Raw genomic sequence first — 24,422 nt, forward strand, 5'->3', positions numbered from 1 at the left:
TCCTGAGTTGGGTCTGGAATCTCCACATTTAGCCATCCCTGAGACCGGGTCTGGTATCTCCACATTTAGCCATCCAAGAGACCGGGTCAGGTATCTCCACATTTAGCCATCCTGAGACCGGGTCTGGAATCTCCACAATTAGCCATCCCTAAGACCGGGTCTGGTATCTCCACATTTAGCCATCCTGAGACCGGGTCTGGTATCTCCACATTTAGCCATCCTGAGACCGGGTCTGGTATCTCCACATTTAGCCATCCCTGAGACCTGGTCTGGTATCTCCACATTTAGCCATCCAAGAGACCGGGTCAGGTATCTCCACATTTAGCCATCCTGAGACCGGGTCTGGTATCTCCACATTTAGCCATCCTGAGACCGGGTCTGGTATCTCCACATTTAGCCATCCCTGAGACCGGGTCTGGTATCTCCACATTTAGCCATCCAAGAGACCGGGTCAGGTATCTCCACATTTAGCCATCCTGAGACCGGGTCTGGAATCTCCACAATTAGCCATCCCTAAGACCGGGTCTGGTATCTCCACATTTAGCCATCCCTGAGACCGGGTCTGGTATCTCCACATTTAGCCATCCTGAGACCGGGTCTGGTATCTCCACATTTAGCCATCCCTGAGACCTGGTCTGGTATCTCCACATTTAGCCATCCAAGAGACCGGGTCAGGTATCTCCACATTTAGCCATCCTGAGACCGGGTCTGGTATCTCCACATTTAGCCATCCTGAGACCGGGTCTGGTATCTCCACATTTAGCCATCCTGAGACCGGGTCTGGTATCTCCACATTTAGCCATCCCTGAGACCGGGTCTGGAATCTCCACATTTAGCCATCCTGAGACCGGGTCTGGTATCTCCACATTTAGCCATCCTGAGACCGGGTCTGGTATCTCCACATTTAGCCATCCCTGAGACCGGGTCTGGAATCTCCACATTTAGCCATCCTGAGACCGGGTCTGGTATCTCCACATTTAGCCATCCCTGAGACCGGGTCTGGAATCTCCACATTTAGCCATCCCAGAGACCAGGTCTGGAATCTCCACATTTAGCCATCCCTGAGACCGAGTCTGGTATCTCGCCATATCCTTAACACACAGCAGGTCATCAAGCCCAAATCATACTCACAAACAGATCTTTCATGATTAATTTTATGATTAAGTTTCAAGTTTTAATGTCACGTGCACAAATACAGTGAAATGTCTTTCTTGAAAGCTCTAGAACCCAACAATGCAGTAATTGATTATGGATAATGACTGTCCCTTTAGGCAACCGTCTGTTATTGGGGAACGTCTGAGGCTGTATCATTGTCTTTGTATTGGCTTTTTACCACCTGTTTTAAGAGTACTATAACACAACTCATAGTAGTAGACAGGATCAAGGCTTTTAAATTTTTTACATTTCTATATTACCTTTATTTAACTAGACTAGTCAGTTAAGAACAAATTCTTATTTACAATGACGACCTACCCCGGCCAACGCCCTATGGGACTGAGATGCAGTGCCTTAGACCGCTGCCCACTCGGGAGTACCCCCGAATGTGTGTAGATTAATATTCTCTTGAAGCTCTGGAGCCTGACAAGGTCTGTGGAGTGTCTGGCCTCTTCTAATCGAACTGATGTGGTCACCTATTAAAAAAGGTCCATGTTTAATCCAAAAAAGCTACAATATGTTTTATGACACTGCCACCTGCTGTTCTAAGTGTGCTACTGCAGCTGAGTTCTATAAACCAATAAGACAGGCCTCTTAATCCTAGGGCACCTAGGGAACTATAGCACGATGAATGACACAGTGGCGAAGTCTAAAGTCAGAGAGGATATCAGGGGTGTAATTAAAAGTGTAAAGTCTGAGAAGATATCAGTGGTGTAATGGCAAGTATAAAGTCAGAGAGTATATCAGGGGCGCAATGGCAAGTGTAAAGTCAGAGAGGATATCAAGGGTGTAATGTAAGGTCAGAGAGGATATCAGGGGTGCAATGTAAAGTCAGAGAGGATATCAGGGGTGTAATGTAAAGTCAGAGAGGATATCAGGGGTGCAATGTAGTCAGAGAGGATATCAGGGGTGTAATGTAAAGTCAGAGAGGATATCAGGGGTGTAATGTAAGGTCAGAGAGGATATCAGGGGTGCAATGTAAAGTCAGAGAGGATATCAGGGGTGCAATGTAAAGTCAGAGAGGATATCAGGGGTGTAATGTAAAGTCAGAGAGGATATCAGGGGTGCAATGTAGTCAGAGAGGATATCAGGGGTGCAATGTAAAGTCAGAGAGGATATCAGGGGTGTAATGTAAGGTCAGAGAGGATATCAGGGGTGCAATGTAGTCAGAGAGGATATCAGGGGTGTAATGTAAAGTCAGAGAGGATATCAGGGGTGTAATGTATGGTGGTCTGCTTGAAACAAGTTGGTATTACAGACTGGGTCATGGATATGTTGAACATGCCAGCTGGTCAGCATGCTCTGAGTATTTATCCTGGTAATCCATCTGGCCCTGAGGCCTTGTGAATGTTAACATTTTACATTTTAGTCATTTAGCAGACGCTCTTATCCAGAGCGACTTACAGTTAGTGAGTGCATACATTTTCATACTGGCCCCCCGTGGGAAACGAACCCACAACCCTGGCGTTGCAAGCGCCATGCTCTACCAACTGAGCTACAGTTAACCCGTTCAAAGGTCTTACTCACAGGACATGATCGCACAGTCGTCCAGAACAGCTGGTGCTCTCATGCATGGTTCAGTGTTGCGTGCATCAAAGCAAGCGTAGAAGGCATTTGTTGTATTTTGTTGTATTTTATTAGGATCCCCATTAGCTGTTGCGAAAGCCTGGGGTCCACAGAGAACATGAAACATGACACAATTCAGAACATTAATAGACATGAACAGCTCAAGGACAGAACTACATACATTTAAAAACGGCACACATAGCCTTTATATCAATACATACACACAAACTATCTAGGTCAAATAGGGGAGAGGTGTTGTGCCGTGAGGTGTTGCTTTATGTGTTTTTTTAAACCAGGTTTGCTGTTCATTTGAGCACTATGGCGCTATACTGTATAATACTGTATGCTTTCTTGAATTTGTACTGGATTTGGGGACTGTGAAAAGACCCCTGGTGGCATCTCTGGTGGGGTAAGTGTGTGTGTCAGAGCTGTGTGTAAGTTGACTATGCAAACAATTTGGAATTTTCAACACATTAATGTTTCTTATAAAAAGAAGAAGTGATGCAGTCAGTCTCTCCTCAACTCTTAGCCAAGAGAGACTGGCAGGAATAGTATTTATATCAGCCCTCTGATTACCATGAAGAGCAAGACGTGCTGCTCTGTTCTGGGCCAGCTGCAGCTTAACTAGGTCCTGCTCTGTTCTGGGCAAGCTGCAGCTTAACTAGGTCCTGCTCTGTTCTGGGCCAGCTGCAGCTTAACTAGGTCCTGCTCTGTTCTGGGCCAGCTGCAGCTTAACTAGGTCCTGCTCTGTTCTGGGCCAGCTGCAGCTTAACTAGGTTCTGCTCTGTTCTGGGCCAGCTGCAGCTTAACTAGGTCTTTCCTTGCAGCACTCGACCACACGACTGGACAATAATCAATATAAGACAAAACTAGAGCCTGTAGGACTTGCTTTTTGGAGTGTGGTGTCAAAAAATCTCTTTATTACAGGCAGACCTCTCCCCATCTTTACAACCATTGAATCTAAACTCAGCAAAAAAAGAAACGTCCTCTCACTGTCAACCCCGTTTATTTTCAGCAAACTTAACATGTGTAAATATTTGTATGAACAGAACAAGATTCAACAACTGAGACATAAACTGAACAAGATCCACAGACATGTGACTAACAGAAATTGAATAATTTGTCCCTGAACAAAGGGGGGGGGGTGGTCAAAATCAAAAGTAACAGTCAGTATCTGCTGTGGCCACCAGCTGCATTAAGTACTGCAGTGCATCTCCTCCTCATGGACTGCACCAGATTTGCCAGTTCTTGCTGTGAGATGTTACCCTACTCTTCCACCAAGGCACCTGCAAGTTCCCTGACATTTCTGGGGGGAATGGCCCTAGCCCTCACCCTCCGATCCAACAGGTCCCAGACATGCTCAATGGGATTGAGATCCGGTCTCTTCGCTGGCCATGGCAGAGCACTGACATTCCTGTCTTGCAGGAAATCACGCACGGAACGAGCAGTATGGCTGGTGGCATTGTCAGGCTGGAGGGTTATGTCAGGATGAGCCTGCAGGAGGGTACCACATCAGGGAGGAGGATGTCTTCCCTGTAACGCACAGCGTTGAGATTGCCTGCAATGACAACAAGCTCAGTCTGATGATGCTGTGACACACTGCCCCAGACCATGACGGACCCTCCACCTCCAAATCGATCCCGCTCCAGAGTACAGGCATCCGTGTAATGCTCATTCCTTCGACGATAAATGCAAATCCGACCATCACCCCTGGTGAGACAAAACCGCGACTCGTCAGTGAAGGCAACTTTTGGCCAGTTCTGTCTGGTCCAGCGACGGTGGGTTTGTGCCCATAGGCAACGTTGTTGCCAGTGATGTCTGGTGAGGACATGCCTTACAACAGGCCTACAACACCTCAGTCCAGCCTCTCTCAGCCTATTTCGGACAGTCTGAGCACTGATGGAGGGATTGTGCGTTCCTGATGTAACTCGGGCAGTTGTTGTTGCCATCCTGTACCTGTCCCGCAGGTGTGATGCTCGGATGTACCGATCCTGTGCAGGTGTTGTTACACGTGGTCTGCCACTGCGAGGACGATCAGCTGTCCGTCCTCTCTCCCTGTAGCGCTGTCTTAGGCGTCTCACAGTACGGACATTGCAATTTATTGCCCTGGCCACATCTGCAGTCCTCATGCCTCCTTGCAGCATGCCTAAGGCACGTTCACGCAGATGAGCAGGGACCTTGGGCATCTTTCTTTTGGTGTTTTTCAGAGTCAGTAGAAAGGCCTCTTTAGTGTCCTAAGTTTTCATAACTGTGACCTTAATTGCCTACCGTCTGTAAGCTGTTAGTGTCTTAACGACCGTTCCACAGGTGCATGTTCATTAATTGTTTATGGTTCATTGAACAAGCATGGGAAACAGTGTTTAAACCCTTTACAATGGGTCCTGAAAAAGGGACATTTCTTTTTTTGCTGAGTTTATATGTTTTGATCATGACAATTTACAATCTAAGGTAATACCAAATAATTCAGTCTCCTCGACTTGTTCAACAGCCACACCATTCATTACCAGATTCAGCTGAGGTCTAGAGCTTAGGGAATGATTTGTATCAAATACAATGCTCTTAGTTTTAGAGATATTGAGTCCCACTGACCCAGCATACCATGCTTCACTCCAGCCAGATCCCACTGACCCAGCATACCATGCTTCACTCCAGCCAGATCCCACTGACCCAGCATACCATGCTTCACTCCAGTCAGATCCCATTGACCCAGCATACCATGCTTCACTCCAGCCAGATCCCACTGACCCAGCATACCATGCTTCACTCCAGCCAGATCCCACTGACCCAGCATACCATGCTTCACTCCAGCCAGATCCCTCTGACCCAGCATACCATGCTTCACTCCAGCCAGATCCCACTGACCCAGCATACCATGCTTCACTCCAGCCAGATCCCACTGACCCAGCATACCATGCTTCACTCCAGCCAGATCCCTCTGACCCAGCATACCATGCTTCACTCCAGCCAGATCCCACTGACCCAGCATACCATGCTTCACTCCAGCCAGATCCCACTGACCCAGCATACCATGCTTCACTCCAGCCAGATCCCTCTGACCCAGCATACCATGCTTCACTCCAGCCAGATCCCACTGACCCAGCATACCATGCTTCACTCCAGCCAGTATCACCATAGTCAGATCACAGAACATCTCAATCCAAAGACCTGTGATGGCTTTGACCAACTACTGTTTGCTCTTGCAGCGGAGCTTTCCTAAGGCTTATGGAGAGCAAATGCTTGTGGTTATGTTTGGTGGACTGCACATAGAGATGGCCCTATGGCACACAATAAGAGAGATTTTGAATGGCTTAGGTTTAAAAGCTGCCTTGCGTGATGCTGGGGTGGCACCTTCAGGGACAGCAGACTCATTCTTGAAGGCAGCAAACTTGACTAAAACCAGGCACAATCATTTAACTTTACATTCATTTTCAAAACTCCTGAAAGATGCTTGGCTGTTGGTGTCCACATGCACTTTTGACACATGGAAAGCAGAAATGATTCAGAGGTATACAACTTTCCAGTTCTGGAACATTGTTTATGAAATTGAGAAACTTGTGATGATTTTTGTTTGTGCACACAAAACTAGAGATTTTGGTCTTGATGTTGAAACATTAGAGGCTTTGGCTCCCTGGTTCTTTGCGCTGGACAGAACAAACTACGCAAGGTAGATTCCTATCCACATCCGAGACATGAAAGCTCTACCAGCTAACATCAGAGAAGAATTCTCAGACTTCTGGGTCCTGCCAAAAACACAACAAGTTCTCATGCCACTTGACCAAGCCCATGAGCAAAACAATGAGCTGGTAAAAGGTACAGGGGGAGCCATTGGTCTAACTGAGAACCCCACTGCCTTCCAGAGATGAAAGGTACAGGGGGAACCATTGGTCTAACTGAGAATCCCACTGCCTTCCAGAGATGAAAGGTACAGGGGAAGCCATTGGTCTAACTGAGAACCCCACTGCCTTCCAGAGATGAAAGGTACAGGGTGAGCCATTGATCTAGCTGAGAACCCCACTGCCTTCCAGAGATGAAAGGTAGCAGGACCAAAGCAGGCCAGACTACTGGTTGATTTTGAATCCCAGCTTGTGAATGTGGAGTACTCTTCATCACAAAATCTTTATCATGAGCAAAGTTCATCACACCAGCAACCATTCAAAAAGCCCAAGTGGCCAGCTGCAACAACAATGTCAAGCATTGGGAGTCCATTCCTAGATAAATGTCCAGAGCTTCTGTTTTTTTCGATACACACAATTGTGCAAGCAAAGATGGCATCACCACTGTCTGCACAATTTAGAAACAAGGCACTTCTCAATATCAAAAAGATCTCCAGGAAGTCATTGTGGACAGGAACACATCCATCCATCAGAGCATTAAGAGGAGTAATGTACCACTGCTTAAAATGCTAAATCAAAGCCGGTCACACAAGAGAAAAAGCAATTATCAGCATTAAAAAGGGATTGCACGCTTTTCAGCCGACTTTGCATTGCGAGCATGTTCTGAGATGGAAACCTGGATGAGTTCTTCTCTCATGAGAATAACCCATGTCCTCCAGCCCTTTCAAAATAATAGAATGCTTAACCTGCCAACCCCAAAAATCTGATCTGCTAGGCCTGATCGCTGTAGATTCCTACCCACCTGTACCCTAGTCACGCCCTGACTTATGGAACTCTTGTATGTTGAGTCAGGGTGTGGAGATCTATGTTAGCATTTCTATGATTACGTTCTAGGTTTGTGTTTCTATGTTTGGCCGGGTGTGATCCCCAATCAGAGGCAGCTGTCGCTCGTTGTCTCTGCTTGGGGATCATACTTAAGTAGCCTGTTTGCATCATTAGTTGTGGGATCTTGTTCCATGTAGAGGCTTGTATTGTGTTTAGCCTGAGGACTTCACGTTACGTTGTTTTGTTGTTTTTGTTCGTGTGTTTATCTTTATAATAAACATGTATGCATTTCACGCTGCGCCTTGGTCTGACCCGTCCTTCAACGAACGTGACAGAAGATCCCACCAAAAATGGACCAAGCAGCGTGCCCAGGAGCTGACCTCCTGGACATGGGAGGAGATCCTGGACGGAAAGGGATCTTGGACATGGGAGGAAATTCAGGCTGGGATGGATCGCCGTCCTTGGGAGGCGACTGTGGAGGCCCTGGCTAGGGAGGAGCAACGGAAACACAAAAGGACTCGGTCAGGAAGAAAGCCAGAGAAGCAGCCCCAAGAAAACATTTTGGGGGGGCACACGGAGTGGTTGGCGGAGCCTGGGTTCAGAGCAGAGCCAACTCCCCGTACTCACGCTAGGAAGCGTGTGACCGTGCACGCTCCGTGTTATGCGGAGCTACACACTGTATCGCCAGTGCGCGTTCACAGTGGGCATCCAGCCAGGACGGGTTGTGCCGGCTCAACGCTCCTGGTCTCCAGTGCGCCTCCACGGTCCAGTATATCCTGCGCCAGTCCTACGCACTGTGTCGCCAGCCCAGTGCGTCCTGTGTCAGCGCCCCGCACGTGCCGTGCGAAAGTGGGCATCCAGCCAGGACGGGTTGTGCCAGCTGTACACTCCAGACCTCCAGTACGCCTCCAAGGTCCATTATATCCTGCTCCTCGCAGCAGACCTGTGGTGCGTGTTCCCAGTCCGGTACGGTCCATGCCTACTCCCCGCACCAAGCCAGTGGTGTGTGTCCCCAGTCCGGCCCGTTCCGGAGCCAGAGCATTCCGCTCTACCGGGGTCCAGTCCAGCTCCGGTCAGCGGATCCACTCCGGAACCAGAGCAGGCCGTTCCACCGGGGTCCAGTCAAGCTCCGGTCAGCAGCTCCACTCCGGAGCCAGAGCAGTCCGCTCCACCAATGCAAAGTCCAGCTCCGGTCAGCAGCTCCACTCCGGAGCCAGAGCAGTCCGCTCCACCGGTGCCCAGTCCAGTTTCGGTCAGCGGCTCCAGTCCAGACCCAGACGTCAGCCCCTCTCCAGGTTCGGGGTCTCCCACACCAGGGCCCAGACAGGGCTTGGTGCATCGCGGGAGGAGTGCCGATCCAGGCCCAGACATCAGCCCCTCTCCAGGTTCGGGGTCTCCCACACCAGGGTCCAGACAGGGCTTGGTGCATCGTGGAAGGAAGGAGAGGGGAAGCAGCGCGCCGAGGTCCAGACCAGACCAGGGGCGCAACGGGTAGGCGGAGAGAATGTGGTCGTCACGCCCAGAGCCGGTTCCGCCTCCGAGGCGGAATGCCCACCCGGACCCTACCCTGTTATGTCAGGTTTGTGCAGTCAGAGTCCGCACCTTTGGGGGGGGGGGTACAGTCACGCCCTGACTTATGGAGCTCTAGTATGTTGAGTCAGGGTGTGGAGATCTATGTTAGCATTTCTATGATTACATTCTAGGTTTGTGTTTCTATGTTTGGCCGGGTGTGGTTCCCAATCAGAGGCAGCTGTCGCTCGTTGTCTCTGATTGGGGATCATACTTAGGCAGCCTGTTGGCAATCAGTTGTTGTGTGTTCTTGGTCTGTGTTAGAGGCTTGTATTGTGTTCAGCCTGAGGACTTCACGTTACGTTGTTTTGTTGTTTTTGTTTGTGTGTTTATCTTTATTATAAACAGCATTTCACGTTGCGCCTTGGTCTGACCCGTCCTTCAACGTCCGTGACAACCCTCTTCTTCTGATGCCAAAATCATTGACAGAGCTGTCATTGTCCATTCCTTGCCTACCCACCAAGTTTCCACATTTGCCGGATATGGCAGCAGTGTCGTCCTGCCTTGGGTAGAGCACCAGTTGAAAAACTCCATAGAATGGATATTGGGTGGGACACAAAGAAGAAGATAGTCCAAAAGACTCAACGAGAGAGAAGTGAGAAAAAGGCGTCTGAAAGAAAGTTGGGGAGACAACCAAGCTTCCATTCCATCTTGAGGTTGTGGACAGGTGTCTTTTATACTGACAACAAGTTCAAACAGGTGCCATTAATATAAGTAACACATTTTTTTTCTCAATTTGTCTGTCATAGTTGACGTGTACCTATGATGAAAATTACAGGCCTCTCTCATCTTTTTAAGTGGGAGAACTTGCACAATTGGTGGCTGACTAAATACTTTTTCCCCCACTGTACCTGTGTTCTCTTTGACAAGACAACCAACCAAGATTATCTCAATTATCTGAGGAAGGATCTCTTCTCCAAGAGTTCATTCTCGATGGAGAACATCCCACCAACACAAGCTGCACTGCTGCAACATTCAAACCGAGCAGTGTACCAAACAAGCATTTGTTCAAGAAGTCTGAAACCATCCAATCGGCACCTTCACCAGAAAGATTTAGATGGGCTAAATCAGTTGATTCATGGAAATGTTTGTGGACACTCTTACCAGAGGCTAACAAAACTCCTGAGGTGTGGCTGCAAAAGTGAGCCCCTCTGCAAAAGTTGATGTCAGGATGCTGGATTGGTATGCAGTGCATTAGGCGACCGCCTAGTCGATGCCAGGATGCTGGATTGGCATGCAGTGCATTAGGCGACCGCCTAGTCGATGCCAGGATGCTGGATTGGCATGCAGTGCATCAGGCGACCGCCTAGTCGATGCCAGGATGCTGGATTGGCATGCAGTGCATCAGGCGACCGCCTAGTCGATGCCAGGATGCTGGATTGGCATGCAGTGCATCAGGCGACCGCCTAGTCGATGCCAGGATGCTGGATTGGCATGCAGTGCATCAGGCGACCGCCTAGTCGATGCCAGGATGCTGGATTGGCATGCAGTGCATCAGGCGACCGCCTAGTCGATGCCAGGATGCTGGATTGGCATGCAGTGCATCAGGCGACCGCCTAGTCGATGCCAGGATGCTGGATTGGCATGCAGTGCATCAGACGACCGCCTAGTCGATGCCAGGATGCTGGATTGGCATGCAGTGCATCAGGCGACCGCCTAGTCGATGCCAGGTTGCTGGATTGGCATGCAGTGCATCAGGCGACCGCCTAGTCGATGCCAGGATGCTGGATTGGCATGCAGTGCATCAGGCGACCGCCTAGTCGATGCCAGGATGCTGGATTGGCATGCAGTGCATCAGGCGACCGCCTAGTCGATGCCAGGATGCTGGATTGGCATGCAGTGCATCAGGCGACCGCCTAGTCGATGCCAGGATGCTGGATTGGCATGCAGTGCATCAGGCGACCGCCTAGTCGATGCCAGGATGCTGGATTGGCATGCAGTGCATCAGGCGACCGCCTAGTCGATGCCAGGATGCTGGATTGGCATGCAGTGCATCAGGCGACCGCCTAGTCGATGCCAGGATGCTGGATTGGCATGCAGTGCATCAGGCGACCGCCTAGTCGATGCCAGGATGCTGGATTGGCATGCAGTGCATCAGGCGACCGCCTAGTCGATGCCAGGATGCTGGATTGGCATGCAGTGCATCAGGCGACCGCCTAGTCGATGCCAGGATGCTGGATTGGCATGCAGTGCATCAGGCGACCGCCTAGTCGATGCCAGGATGCTGGATTGGCATGCAGTGCATTAGGCGACCGCCTAGTCGATGCCAGGATGCTGGATTGGTATGCAGTTCATTAGGCGACCGCCTAGTCGATGCCAGGACGCTGGATTGGTATGCAGTGCATTAGGCGACCGCCTAGTCGATGCCAGGACGCTGGATTGGTATGCAGTGCATACCGCCCTGCTGATTACTGCAGCCTCCGCCACTGTAATGTAACTAACTACACTGAACAAATATATAAACGCAACATGTAAAGTGTTGGTCCCATGTTTCATGAGCTGAAATAAAAAATCCCAGACGTTTTCCATACACACATTTTGTGAAGAAATTTGTTTGCAACTCTGTTAGTGAGCATTTCTCCTTTGCCAAGATAATCCATCCACCTGACAGGTGTGGCAAATCAAGAAGCTGATTAAACAGCATTATCATTACACGGGAAGGTTAGGCTCTGCAATAAACCCCTTTTGTGGGGAAAGAATCATTCTGATTGGCTGGGTCTGGCTCCCCAGTGGGTGGGTCTGGCTGCCAGGTGAGTGGGCCTATGCCCTCCCAGGCCCACCCATGGCTGCACCCCTGCCCTGTCATGTGAAATCCATAGACTAGAGCCTAATGAATTTATTTCAATTGACGGATTGCCTGTACTGTAATTGAGTAAAATCTTAGAAATTGTTGCACGTTGCCTTTTATATTTGTGTTCAGTAATATTTATTCAATACTACAGCCAATGAGCTACATGTGATCAAGTTCCCAAAACAACCTCTCTGTCCCTCATGTTGAGATGTCAGATTCATTTATTGGCCCCTTGGTGTGTCATGTTTGTGAGTTGAGCTGTGTTTACCAGGGGTGTGTTCACTGCCAGTTTCTGGATCCTGTTCACCATAATGTGTAAACAACTTCAGGTGGCCTGCTGCCAATTTATCTTCTGTTGACTTATAGAATACATACACTACCGGTCAAAAGTTTTACAACACCTACTCATTCAAGGGTTTTTCTATATTTTTACTATTTTCTACATTGTAGAATAACAGTGAAGACATCAAAACTATGAAATAACACATATGGAATCATGTAGTAACCAATAAACTGTTAAACAAATCAAAATATATTTCATATTTCAGATTCTTCAAATAGCCATCCGTTGCCTTGATGACAGCTTTGCACACTCTTGGCATTCTCTCAACCAGCTTCACCTGGAATGCTTTTCCAACAGTCTTGAAGGAGTTCCCACATATGCTGAGTACTTGTTGGCTGCTTTTCTTTCACTCTGCGGTCCGACTCATCCCAAACCATCTTAAGTGGGTTGAAGTCGGGGGATTGTGGAGGCCAGGTCATCTGATGCAGCACTCCATGACTCTCCTTCTTGGTAAAATAGCCCTTACACAGCCTGGAGGTGTGCAGGGTCATTGTCCTGTTGAAAAACAAATGATAGTCCCACTAAGCCCAAACCAGATGGGATGGCGTATCGCTGCAGAATGCTGTGGTAGCCATGCTGGTTAAGTGTGCCTTGAATTCTAAATATATCACAGACAGTGTCACCAGCAAAGCACCCCCACACCATAACACCTCCTCCATGCTTTATGGTGGGAAATACACATGCAGAGATCATCCGTTCACCCACTTAGCGTCTCACAAAGACACAGCGGTTGGAACCAAAAATCTCAAATTTGGACTCATCAGACCAAAGGACAAATTTCGACCAGTCTAATGTCCATTGCTCATGTTTCTTGGCCCAAGCAAGTCTCTTCTTATTATTGGTGTCCTTTAGTAGTGGTTTATTTGCAGCAATTCGACCATGAAGGCCTGATTCAGACAGTCTCCTCTGAACAGTTGATGTTGAGATGTGTCTGTTACTTGAACTCCGTGAAGCATTTATTTGGGCTGCAATCTGAGGTGCAGTTAACTCTAATGAACTTATCCTCTGCAGCAGAGGTAACTCTGGGTATTCCATTCCTGTGGCGGTCCTCATGAGAGCCAGTTTCATCACAGTGCTTGATGGTTTTTGCGACTGCACTTGAAGAAACATTCAAAGTTCTTGAAATGTTCCGCATTGACTGACCTTCATGTCTTAAAGTAATGATGGACTGTCATTTCTCTTTGCTTATTTGAGCTGTTCTTGCCATAATATGGACTTGGTCTTTTACCAAATAGGGCTATCTTCTGTATACCACCCCTACCTTGTCACAACACAACTGATTGGTTCAAACACATTAAGAAGGAAATAAATTCCACAAATTAACTTTTAACAAGGCACACCTGTTAATTGAAATGCATCCCAGGTGACTACCTCATGAAGCTGGTTGAGAGAATGCCAAGAGTGTGCAAAGCTGTCATCAAGGCAAAGGGTGGCTATTTGAAGAATCTCAAATATAAAATATGTTTTGATTTGTTTAACACTTTTTTGGTTACTACATGATTCCATATGTGTTATTTCATGGTTTTGACGTCTTCACTATTATTCTACAATGTATAAAATAGTAAAAATAAAGAAAAACCCTGGAATGAGTAGGTGTTCTAAAACTTTTGACCAGTAGTATAGGGCTGGTGATAGTTTCACAATGCATTTATTTTTAGATGCAAATTACACTGGGGAATTGTTTTAAACAATGGAGTTTGAAAGTAAAGCTGTTCCCAGTTATAAAACCAGATCAGAACATGGATTGATTCCTGAGCAAATAACATAATCATAAAGTCTGGGTCACCATATGCTACAGTCTGGCTGTTTTCTGTTCTCAGTAAAGAGCATGTCACCAGCCAATACCACTCAGCCACAAGTCTGTCTAGATGCTGTTCTCCTAGCTCATATCACCTCGGTCCAGGATGTTCTGTCCGTGTGCTTGAACTGTCCAATTTCAGACTGCGAGAGAAACTGCAACATTCCTGAAATAATCAAATGGATTCCAAACCCAAGTAAGTTGTTTGTTTCACCTTCTTCCCCAATTACAACACAGTACATGTGGCAGTATGTGGCAGTATGTGGCAGTATGTGGCAGTATGTGGCAGTATGTGGCAGTATGTGGCTGTATGTGGCAGTATGTGGCAGTATGTGGCAGTATGTGGCAGTATGTGGCAGTATGTGGCAGTATGTGGCTGTATGTGGCTGTATGTGGCAGTGCACAGTTGTATAGGTGTTTATGGAGCGGTTTCCCGGACACAAATTGTACTTAGGCTTGACCTATTTAAAAAGCATTTTTAGCGCTGGCTTAATCTGGATCCGGGAAAACGGCCCGCTATAGCCCAGTCCTATCTACATTCTGAAAAGATTAACTGAATCTGATCATTTAGTCTACATGTCAAGATCATTGTTCTACTTTGCAATAGAGAAACTGAATAGAGAAACTGAATAGAGAGACTCATTAGAGAAACTCAATAGAGAGACTCAATAGAGAGACTCAATAGAGAAAGCTACAGGATTCAACATTGTCCCATTGGTTCAGTCATTTACTACATGTGAACTGGGGAGGAAAAGGAGTACAAGCAGGTTAATATCGATATGCAGGAAATAAAATTCAAACCACTGAAAGTCAAACAAGGGCGGGTACCAGAGAAGCCCAGCGAAGTGGAAGGTGTATCGCAGTCAGACACATCTGGTCACGCCAAATGACACCAGAGAGCGGGTGTCAGAGGAGATCATCCTACGCAGCTTTTAAGTGTTATTGGTAGCATCGGGACAGGAATCGGGACAGTGTGTTAACATCTTGGTGTGGAGGGAGCGTGCCCAGTGACCCCTGGGTATATTTTCCTGTCGAAATGGATAAGGATCCATCAGGTCACAGTGGCAGGTGAGATGATCTTAAAACAACTTTCAATTCTGCAAATTGCTAATGTCAGTTGGAACAGTGTTTCTCAACCCCCCCGCAGGGATGCGCGTGTTTATTCCAGCCCAGCACTAGCACTTTTGATTAAACCACTCAACTCGTCATCAAAGCCCTTGATTAGTTGAACCGGGTGCATTATTTACCTGAGTAAAAGAAAACCTGGGCCAGTATGTGCGTTGGTATGTAGCCTATGTATTATGTGTGATTAAGGTGTATTGCTGTTCATGAGTGAGAGGGGTCTCATGTCTAATGTTGTAGGGTGGCGGGTAGCTTAGTGGTTAAGAGCGTTGTGCCAGTAACCGAAAGGTCGCTGGTTCTAATCCCCGAGCCGACTAGGTGAAAAATCTGTCGATGTGCCCTTGAGCAAGGCACTTAACCCTAATTGCTCCTGTAAGTCGCTCTGGATACGAGCGTCTGCTAAATGACTAAAATGTATACAGGGAGGGGGAGATGTCTAATGTTTATACAGGAAGGGGGAGATGTCTAATGTTTATACAGGAAGGGGAGGGGTCTCATGTCTAATGTTTATACAGGAAGGGGAGGGGTCTCATGTCTAATGTTTATACAGGAAGGGGAGGGGTCTCATGTCTAATGTTTATACAGGAAGGGGAGGGGTCTCATGTCTAATGTTTATACAGGAAGGGGGAGGGGTCTCATGTCTAATGTTTATACAGGAAGGGGAGGGGTCTCATGTCTAATGTTTATACAAGGAGGGGGAGGGGTCTCATGTCTAATGTTTATACAGGAAGGGGAGGGGTCTCATGTCTAATGTTTATACAGGAAGGGGAGGGGTCTCATGTCTAATGTTTATACAGGAAGGGGAGGGGTCTCATGTCTAATGTTTATACAGGAAGGGGTCTCAGTCTCACGTCTAATGTTTATACAAGGAGGGGGAGGGTTCTCATGTCTAATGTTTATACAGGAAGGGGAGGGGTCTCATGTCTAATGTTTATACAGGAAGGGGAGGGGTCTCATGTCTAATATTTATACAGGAAGGGGAGGGGTCTCATGTCTAATGTTTATACAGGAAGGGGAGGGGTCTCAGTCTCACGTCTAATGTCTAATGTTTATACAGGAAGGGGAAGGGGTCTCATGTCTAATGTTTATACAGGAAGGGGGAGGGGTCTCATGTCTAATGTTTATACAAGGAGGGGGAGGGTTCTCATGTCTAATGTTTATACAAGGAGGGGGAGGGGTCTCATGTCTAATGTTTATACAGGAAGGGGAAGGGGTCTCATGTCTAATGTTTATACAGGAAGGGGAGGGGTCTCATGTCTAATGTTTATACAGGAAGGGGAAGGGGTCTCATGTCTAATGTTTATACAGGAAGGGGGAGGGGTCTCATGTCTAATGTTTAATGTTTATACAAGGAGGGGGAGGGGTCTAACATCTAATGTTTATACAGGGAGGGGGAGATGTCTAATGTTTATACAGGAAGGGGAGGGGTCTCATGTCTAATGTTTATACAAGGAGGGGGAGGGGTCTCATGTCTAATGTTTATACAGGAAGGGGAGGGGTCTCATGTCTAATGTTTATACAGGAAGGGGAGGGGTCTCATGTCTAATGTTTATACAGGAAGGGGAGGGGTCTCATGTCTAATGTTTATACAGGAAGGGGAAGGGGTCTCATGTCTAATGTTTATACAGGAAGGGGGAGGGGTCTCATGTCTAATGTTTATACAGGAAGGGGAGGGGTCTCATGTCTAATGTTTATACAGGAAGGGGAAGGGGTCTCATGTCTAATGTTTATGCAGGAAGGGGGAGGGGTCTCATGTCTAATGTTTATACAGGAAGGGGAGGGGTCTCATGTCTAATGTTTATACAGGAAGGGGAGGGGTCTCATGTCTAATATTTATACAGGAAGGGGGAGGGGTCTCATGTCTAATGTTTATACAGGAAGGGGAGGGGTCTCATGTCTAATGTTTATACAGGAAGGGGAGGGGTCTCATGTCTAATGTTTATACAGGAAGGGGAGGGGTCTCATGTCTAATGTTTATACAGGGGAGATGTCTAATGTTTAAACAGGAAGGGGTCTCAGTCTCGCGTCTAATGTCTAATGTTTATACAGGGAGGGGGAGGGGTCTCATGTCTTATGTTTATACAGGAAGGGGAGGGGTCTCACGTCTAATGTCTAATGTTTATACAGGGAGGGGGAGGGGTCTCATGTCTAATGTTTATACAGGAAGGGGGAGGGGTCTCATGTCTAATGTTTATACAGGGAGGAGGAGGGGTCTCATGTCTAATGTTTATACAGGGAGGGGGAGGGGTCTCATGTCTAATGTTTATACAGGGAGGAGGAGGGGTCTCATGTCTAATGTTTATACAGCAAGGGGAGGGGTCTCACGTCAATGTCTAATGTTTATACAGGGAGGGCTCTCATGTCTAATGTTTATACAGGAAGGGGAGGGGTCTCATGTCTAATGTTTATACAGGAAGGGGAGGGGTCTCATGTCTAATGTTTATACAGGAAGGGGAGGGGTCTCATGTCTAATGTTTATACAGGAAGGGGAGGGGTCTCATGTCTAATGTTTATACAGGAAGGGGAGGGGTCTCATGTCTAATGTTTATACAGGAAGTGGAGGGGTCTCATGTCTAATGTTTATACAAGAAGGGGAGGGGTCTCACGTCAAATGTTTATACAGGAAGGGGGAGGGGTCTCATGTCTAATGTTTATACATAAAGGGGGAGGGGTCTCATGTCTAATGTTTATACAGGAAGGGGAGGGGTCTCATGTCTAATGTTTATACAGGAAGGTGAAGGGGTCTCATGTCTAATGTTTATACAGGAAGGGGAGGGGTCTCATGTCTAATGTTTATACAGGAAGGGGAGGGGTCTCATGTCTAATGTTTATACAGGAAGGGGAAGGGGTCTCATGTCTAATGTTTATACAGGAAGGGGAGGGGTCTCATGTCTAATGTTTATACAGGAAGGGGAGGGGTCTCATGTCTAATGTTTATACAGGAAGGGGGAGGGGTCTCATGTCTAATGTTTATACAGGAAGGGGAAGGGGTCTCATGTCTAATGTTTATACAGGAAGGGGAGGGGTCTCATGTCTAATGTTTATACAGGAAGGGGAGGGGTCTCATGTCTAATGTTTATACAGGAAGGGGAGGGTTCTCATGTCTAATGTTTATACAGGAAGGGGGAGGGGTCTCATGTCTAATGTTTATACAGGAAGGGGGAGGGGTCTCATGTCTAATGTTTATACAGGAAGGGGAGGGGTCTCATGTCTAATGTTTATACAGGAAGGGGAGGGGTCTCATGTCTAATGTTTATACAGGAAGGGGAGGGGTCTCATGTCTAATGTTTATACAGGAAGGGGAGGGGTCTCATGTCTAATGTTTATACAGGAAGGGGAAGGGGTCTCATGTCTAATGTTTATACAGGAAGGGGAGGGTTCTCATGTCTAATGTTTATACAGGAAGGGGAAGGGGTCTCATGTCTAATGTTTATACAGGAAGGGGAGGGGTCTCATGTCTAATGTTTATACAAGGAAAGGGAGGGGTCTCATGTCTAATGTTTATACAGGAAGGGGAGGGGTCTCATGTCTAATGTTTATACAGGAAGGGGAAGGGGTCTCATGTCTAATGTTTATACAGGAAGGGGAGGGGTCTCATATCTAATGTTTATACAGGAAGGGGAGGGGTCTCACGTCTAATGTCTAATGTTTATACAGGAAGGGGAGGGGTCTCATGTCTAATGTTTATACAGGAAGGGGGAGGGGTCTCATGTCTAATGTTTATACAGGAAGTGGGAGGGGTCTCATGTCTAATGTTTATACAAGGAAAGGGAGGGGTCTCATGTCTAATGTTTATACAGGAAGGGGAGGGGTCTCATGTCTAATGTTTATACAGGAAGGGGAAGGGGTCTCAGGTCTAATGTTTATACAGGAAGGGGAGGGGTCTCATGTCTAATGTTTATACAGGAAGTGGGAGGGGTCTCATGTCTAATGTTTATACAAGGAAGGGGAGGGGTCTCATGTCTAATGTTTATACAGGAAGGGGAGGGGTCTCATGTCTAATGTTTATACAGGAAGGGGAAGGGGTCTCATGTCTAATGTTTATACAGGGAGGGGGAGGGGTCTCATGTCTTATGTTTATACAGGAAGGGGAGGGGTCTCACGTCTAATGTCTAATGTTTACAGGGAGGGGGAGGGGTCTCATGTCTAATGTTTATACAGGAAGGGGGAGGGGTCTCATATCTAATGTTTATACAGGGAGGGGGAGGGGTCTCATGTCTAATGTTTATACAGGAAGGGGAGGGGTCTCATGTCTAATGTTTATACAGGAAGGGAGAGGGGTCTCATGTCTAATGTTTATACAGGAAGGGGAGGGGTCTAACATCTAATGTTTATACAGGAAGGGGGAGGGGTCTCATGTCTAATGTTTATACAGGAAGGGGAGGGGTCTCATGTCTAATGTTTATACAGGAAGGGGAAGGGGTCTCATGTCTAATGTTTATACAGGAAGGGGAGGGGTCTCATGTCTAATGTTTATACAGGAAGGGGAGGGGTCTCATGTCTAATGTTTATACAGGAAGTGGGAGGGGTCTCATGTCTAATGTTTATACAAGGAAGGGGAGGGGTCTCATGTCTAATGTTTATACAGGAAGGGGGAGGGGTCTCATGTCTAATGTTTATACAGGAAGGGGAAGGGGTCTTATGTCTAATGTTTATACAGGAAGGGGAGGGGTCTCATGTCTAATGTTTATACAGGAAGGGGGAGGGGTCTCATGTCTAATGTTTATACAGGAAGGGGAGGGGTCTCATGTCTAATGTTTATACAGGAAGGGGAGGGGTCTCATGTCTAATGTTTATACAGGAAGGGGAGGGGTCTCATGTCTAATGTTTATACAGGGGAGATGTCTAATGTTTAAACAGGAAGGGGTCTCAGTCTCACGTCTAATGTCTAATGTTTATACAAGGAGGGGGAGGGTTCTCATGTCTAATGTTTATACAGGAAGGGGAGGGGTCTCACGTCTAATGTCTAATGTTTATACAGGGAGGGGAAGGGGTCTCATGTCTAATGTTTATACAGGAAGGGGAGGGGTCTCATGTCTAATGTTTATACAGGAAGGGGAAGGGGATTTTCGGGCTGAAAGGGAAGAAGAAGAAGAGAGTCACCACGACCGGTCTTGTCTTGGCCAATAAAGGAGCTCTAGGTACGTCCTTGAAAACAAACACGCTGCTGTGAACATTAAGAGCAGATTGTGATTGGACATGTGTGCATCCCAAATGGCACCCTATTCCCTACGTAGTGCACTAACTTCAACCAGGGCCTATTTGGGTCCCATAGGGTCCCATTTGGGACCCGCCCCATAAGCCATATCCATACAGTCAGTTAACCCTGATCAAACAGTCATGTGCTTCTGTATTTTGTGGAGTATTGCATTATGTACTCTCGGATTATGGATACACATGAGACGATATTTACCCATCATGGGTCACTGCTACTTTTAAACATGGAGAGCCATTTTCCCCCCGGATACAGATGGAGCCCAGTCTAGTTACATTAGATTCAGAACATCATGACATGTTGACTTCCATAGCTGAACCAGAGGATGATGGACCTCCCCTCTGATTCTGGTTCCTCTCTAGGTTTCTTCATAATAGGGAGTGTTTCCTTGCCAATGTATTTTCACTGTTGATCAACATGATTGATTGATTTCTGTCATGCCCTTACAGAGCCAGAGGGTAATGCTGAGGTCCCTGGTCCGTCAGTACAGCGCCCCGACGATGGTGAGCCTGGTTCCCCAGGATCCCTACCTGTCCGACAGCTACCTGTCCGACAGCTACCCCAGACCAAGAGGTACATCACAACATACGTGTTTAATGTATTGTATTGTGTTGTATTGTATTGTATTGTGTTGTATTGTTTTGTGTGTTGTGTGTACACACTGAGTACTTCCTACTTCCTTCCTCTTGTCAGGTCCCCCTTGAAAAAGAGGTTTCTAACCTCAAGAGTATTTTCCTGGTTAAATAAATGTTGAATAAATACATTTTAAAAAAAACATTACCGGCTGTATTTTAGGTGCTAAGGAGGCGCAAGTGTCCACCCCGTATGCCAGCGTTGGTAATTTACCTGTCTAACATTAGCTCGCTCGCGCTGAGGTGAGAGGGGTGGAAATATTTTAGGTGTGTCCTTAAAAACGTGCGCCAATATGCCCATTTCAGTCAGGCAACTAGGGATATTCAAGACCGACCAAAATCTGATCTTTAGCGGTAACGCAATTGGTTATGGCATTGATTTAGCTAGCGGAGGAGGAGCAAACACAGTAGCCTTATTGAGTACGTCACCATGTTTTATTACAATATCATGAGCAGCACAACAGCCCCTTTTTTTATTTCTATTGGACATCATTTCTGTCCAGCGTCTGTGAAACGTTTGGACTCATTATGGGCGATGCCCGTTGCATGAAAGGTGTTAGTGACTGTAGGAAACCCGTTTAGGAACATCAAGTTATTAAAAAAAAAAAAAAAAAGACTGCTTATTGTTTTTCGTTGTCCGTGGTGCTGAATCCGCTTAGCTATTAGCCGGAGTGTTTGTTTACCTTTTCACCTGGCAAAGTCACCATATCAACGGCAGTGGTTCTCGAAATGTGAATGCAATGACTATAGCAGGGATCATCATCTGGATTCAGCCGCGGGCCAAGTATTTCTCGAGTGGATGGTCAAGGGGCCTGACCGTAATTACAAATTTGCCGCAAGAAGCCCCAAACAGATAGATTATTTGACTAAAACATAATAATTTCAAAACCTTGCTTACATTTGTATACAATCACATATATCTCTCTATTATGCGTGGGAATACTTTGGAACAGATTTGCAAAATTAAAATCACTTGGAGCTGATTTGCTGGTGTTTTTACAGTCTTTTATGTAAAAAACTGTATTTATATTAAAAAATGTTGGGCGCTCAGAAAACCCCTCCATAGTCTATGTTGTATTAATATGCCAACAGGGAGCAATTATGGTGACGGTAACAGTATTTAGACATAGCCTATTTAAAACAAGTTGTTTCGTTTTGATTCGAATTTGATTCGAATTATTCACTCTCTTTTTAAGCCTTATCAATAGTGAATTTAATCTTGCTTATTGACAACGTTTGGCATGTCCACGGCTCAGACACGGCAGACATAATGCTAATGTACAGTAGGCCTAGCCCCTGTATCAGTGTGAATGCTATGTCAATACTGTTCCATATTGAAGCCATGCGATTAGGCTTCTTACAGTGTGGACTGCAAACATGTTCAACATATTTAGCAAACATATTTGGTTTCTGTAGGCTATTTAATAAACTAGGCAATAACAGACTACCGTTCGAGTTGTAGTTAATGACAACATATAAGGCCGTAAATACCCAGCATACTTAGCCATGGAGCACGTTCTGATTGGCCAGTGAGGGGTCAAGCCTCGACATACCTATACCTTGTTTATTCATCAAAAACCCAGCCCTTTCACGCCACTGCCAGCTACTGCATCCATAATTCCGGTTGTGAAAATATAGCAAAAATATTAAAACATATTTCTGACACACCCTCAAACCTATAGCATTACAACAAGCGCTAAAATTTACCATTGGTTTGTTCAAATGGAGCCCAGAGTATTTGTTCCAAATGGCACCCTATGGGTGGCATGTGGGTGGCATTTGGGACTCAAACTAGCTCTCCTCTCTCCTTCATATAACTCATACTGTATAACTCATGGTAATAATGTAACTTTAATAACTCCACACAGGTCTAAACTAAGACCAAAGATTCTGGACAGTGAGAGCAAGCCACAGACCTTCCAGGTAGATTAACTGATTCATATTGTATCTGTTTCTTCCGTGTTGAGGGAATAGCCCTGATTGATTCATATTGTATCTGTTACTTCTGTGTTGAGGGAATAGCCCCTGGATGCTTCTTCTCCATCTGTGAGCTATTTGGGACACATTGCCATCTAAGTTCTGTCCTCGTACGACGAAATCTGTAAATTCTTAACTGTAAATGTCCTCTCCTATCAAGTGTACTTTTTTTCTGTTTACTGTATCCATATTGTAAATCCTGCATGTGTATTATGTGGACATTCCTCTGTCTATGTTCTGTCTGTCCGTTGCTGGCAGCACCGTTTCACTTGGCGAATAAAGGTGATTCTGATTATGTTCCCTCCAGATTGCCATCAACATCACAGAGGCCAAACAGCTGGTGGGGGAGAACATTGACCCTAGCGTAACCATGGAGATAGGAGACGAAAAGAAACAGACCACCGTCAAGGAGGGCACCAACGCCCCCTTCTTCAATGAGGTGAACCTTCTCCTCAGAGCCTGGTTCCTCTCTAGGTTTCTTCCTAGGTTCCTGCCTTCTAGGGAGTTTTTCCCCTCAGAGCCTGGTTCCTCTCTAGGTTTCTTCCTAGGTTCCTGCCTTCTAGGGAGTTGTGCCACTGCTTCTGCATTGCCTGCTGTTTGTACGATGGGTATCTGTAAAGCGTTTCACTGTGACAAGTATTGTAGTTGTTACCATGCTACCATGCTTGTTACAAAATGGACAAGTTTCCACTAAATTGAGCGTTTGGTTTCTTGTCAGCTGTATCCGATTAGGTAATGACCGTCACGAGGTTGTAATCTCTTGTGGACAGATGCGCTGGGTGCCAGAGGTTACAGGTTGGAGGATCAATAGAGGCTAATGAACACTCTTCAAAATCTGCACTCAATGTTCTTGCTAGCACTTGCACCTAAAACTTTTTACTAAAAAGGGTATAAATTGGTTGAGTTTACAAAAAAAAACAGTTCAGATATAGTCTACCATACTGGTGTCATGCCAGATTATTAAAAAAAAAAATACTTTATGAATTTATGAAATTATGAACTTTATTAAATGAAATGTGCACGTTACCCATTATGACAACCTGAACCTCCTTGCCATCCAAGAGAGAGGATAAACCAACAAACTCAACACAGAGTACATGTTCATACAGAGTACACACTAGTACACCACAGAGTACATGTTCATACAGAGTACACACTAGTACACCACAGAGTACATGTTTATACAGAGTACACACTAGTACACCACTGAGTACATGCAATATCTGCAGAAGTTCAATGTAATTACTAGGTGTTACACAGGATTTAGCTAGTTAACAGGAAGTGTATCTTTAACAGGAAGTGTATCTTTAACAGGAAGTGTATCTTTAACAGGAAATGTATCTTTAACAGGAAGTGTATCTTTAACAGGAAGTGTATCTTGAGGGGTACTTACCTGTTATTATTGTGTACCTAAAAAAGTACATTCTGACGATCTAATCTTCAGACTCTGAAAACACCATCCAAGTGAGAAAATAAACACACTAATACAACACAGAGTACATATCTGGAACATCTGTATGATTACAAGGTTGTCGCTAGTTGTTACACATGATTTAGCTATTTAAAGTGAAGTGTAACTTTATTGTTACCTATGAG

This window comes from Coregonus lavaretus (genome assembly GCF_964263955.1).
Source record: "Coregonus lavaretus genome assembly, contig: HAP1_SCAFFOLD_375, whole genome shotgun sequence".
In the NCBI taxonomy this organism is placed as follows: Eukaryota; Metazoa; Chordata; class Actinopteri; order Salmoniformes; family Salmonidae; genus Coregonus; species Coregonus lavaretus.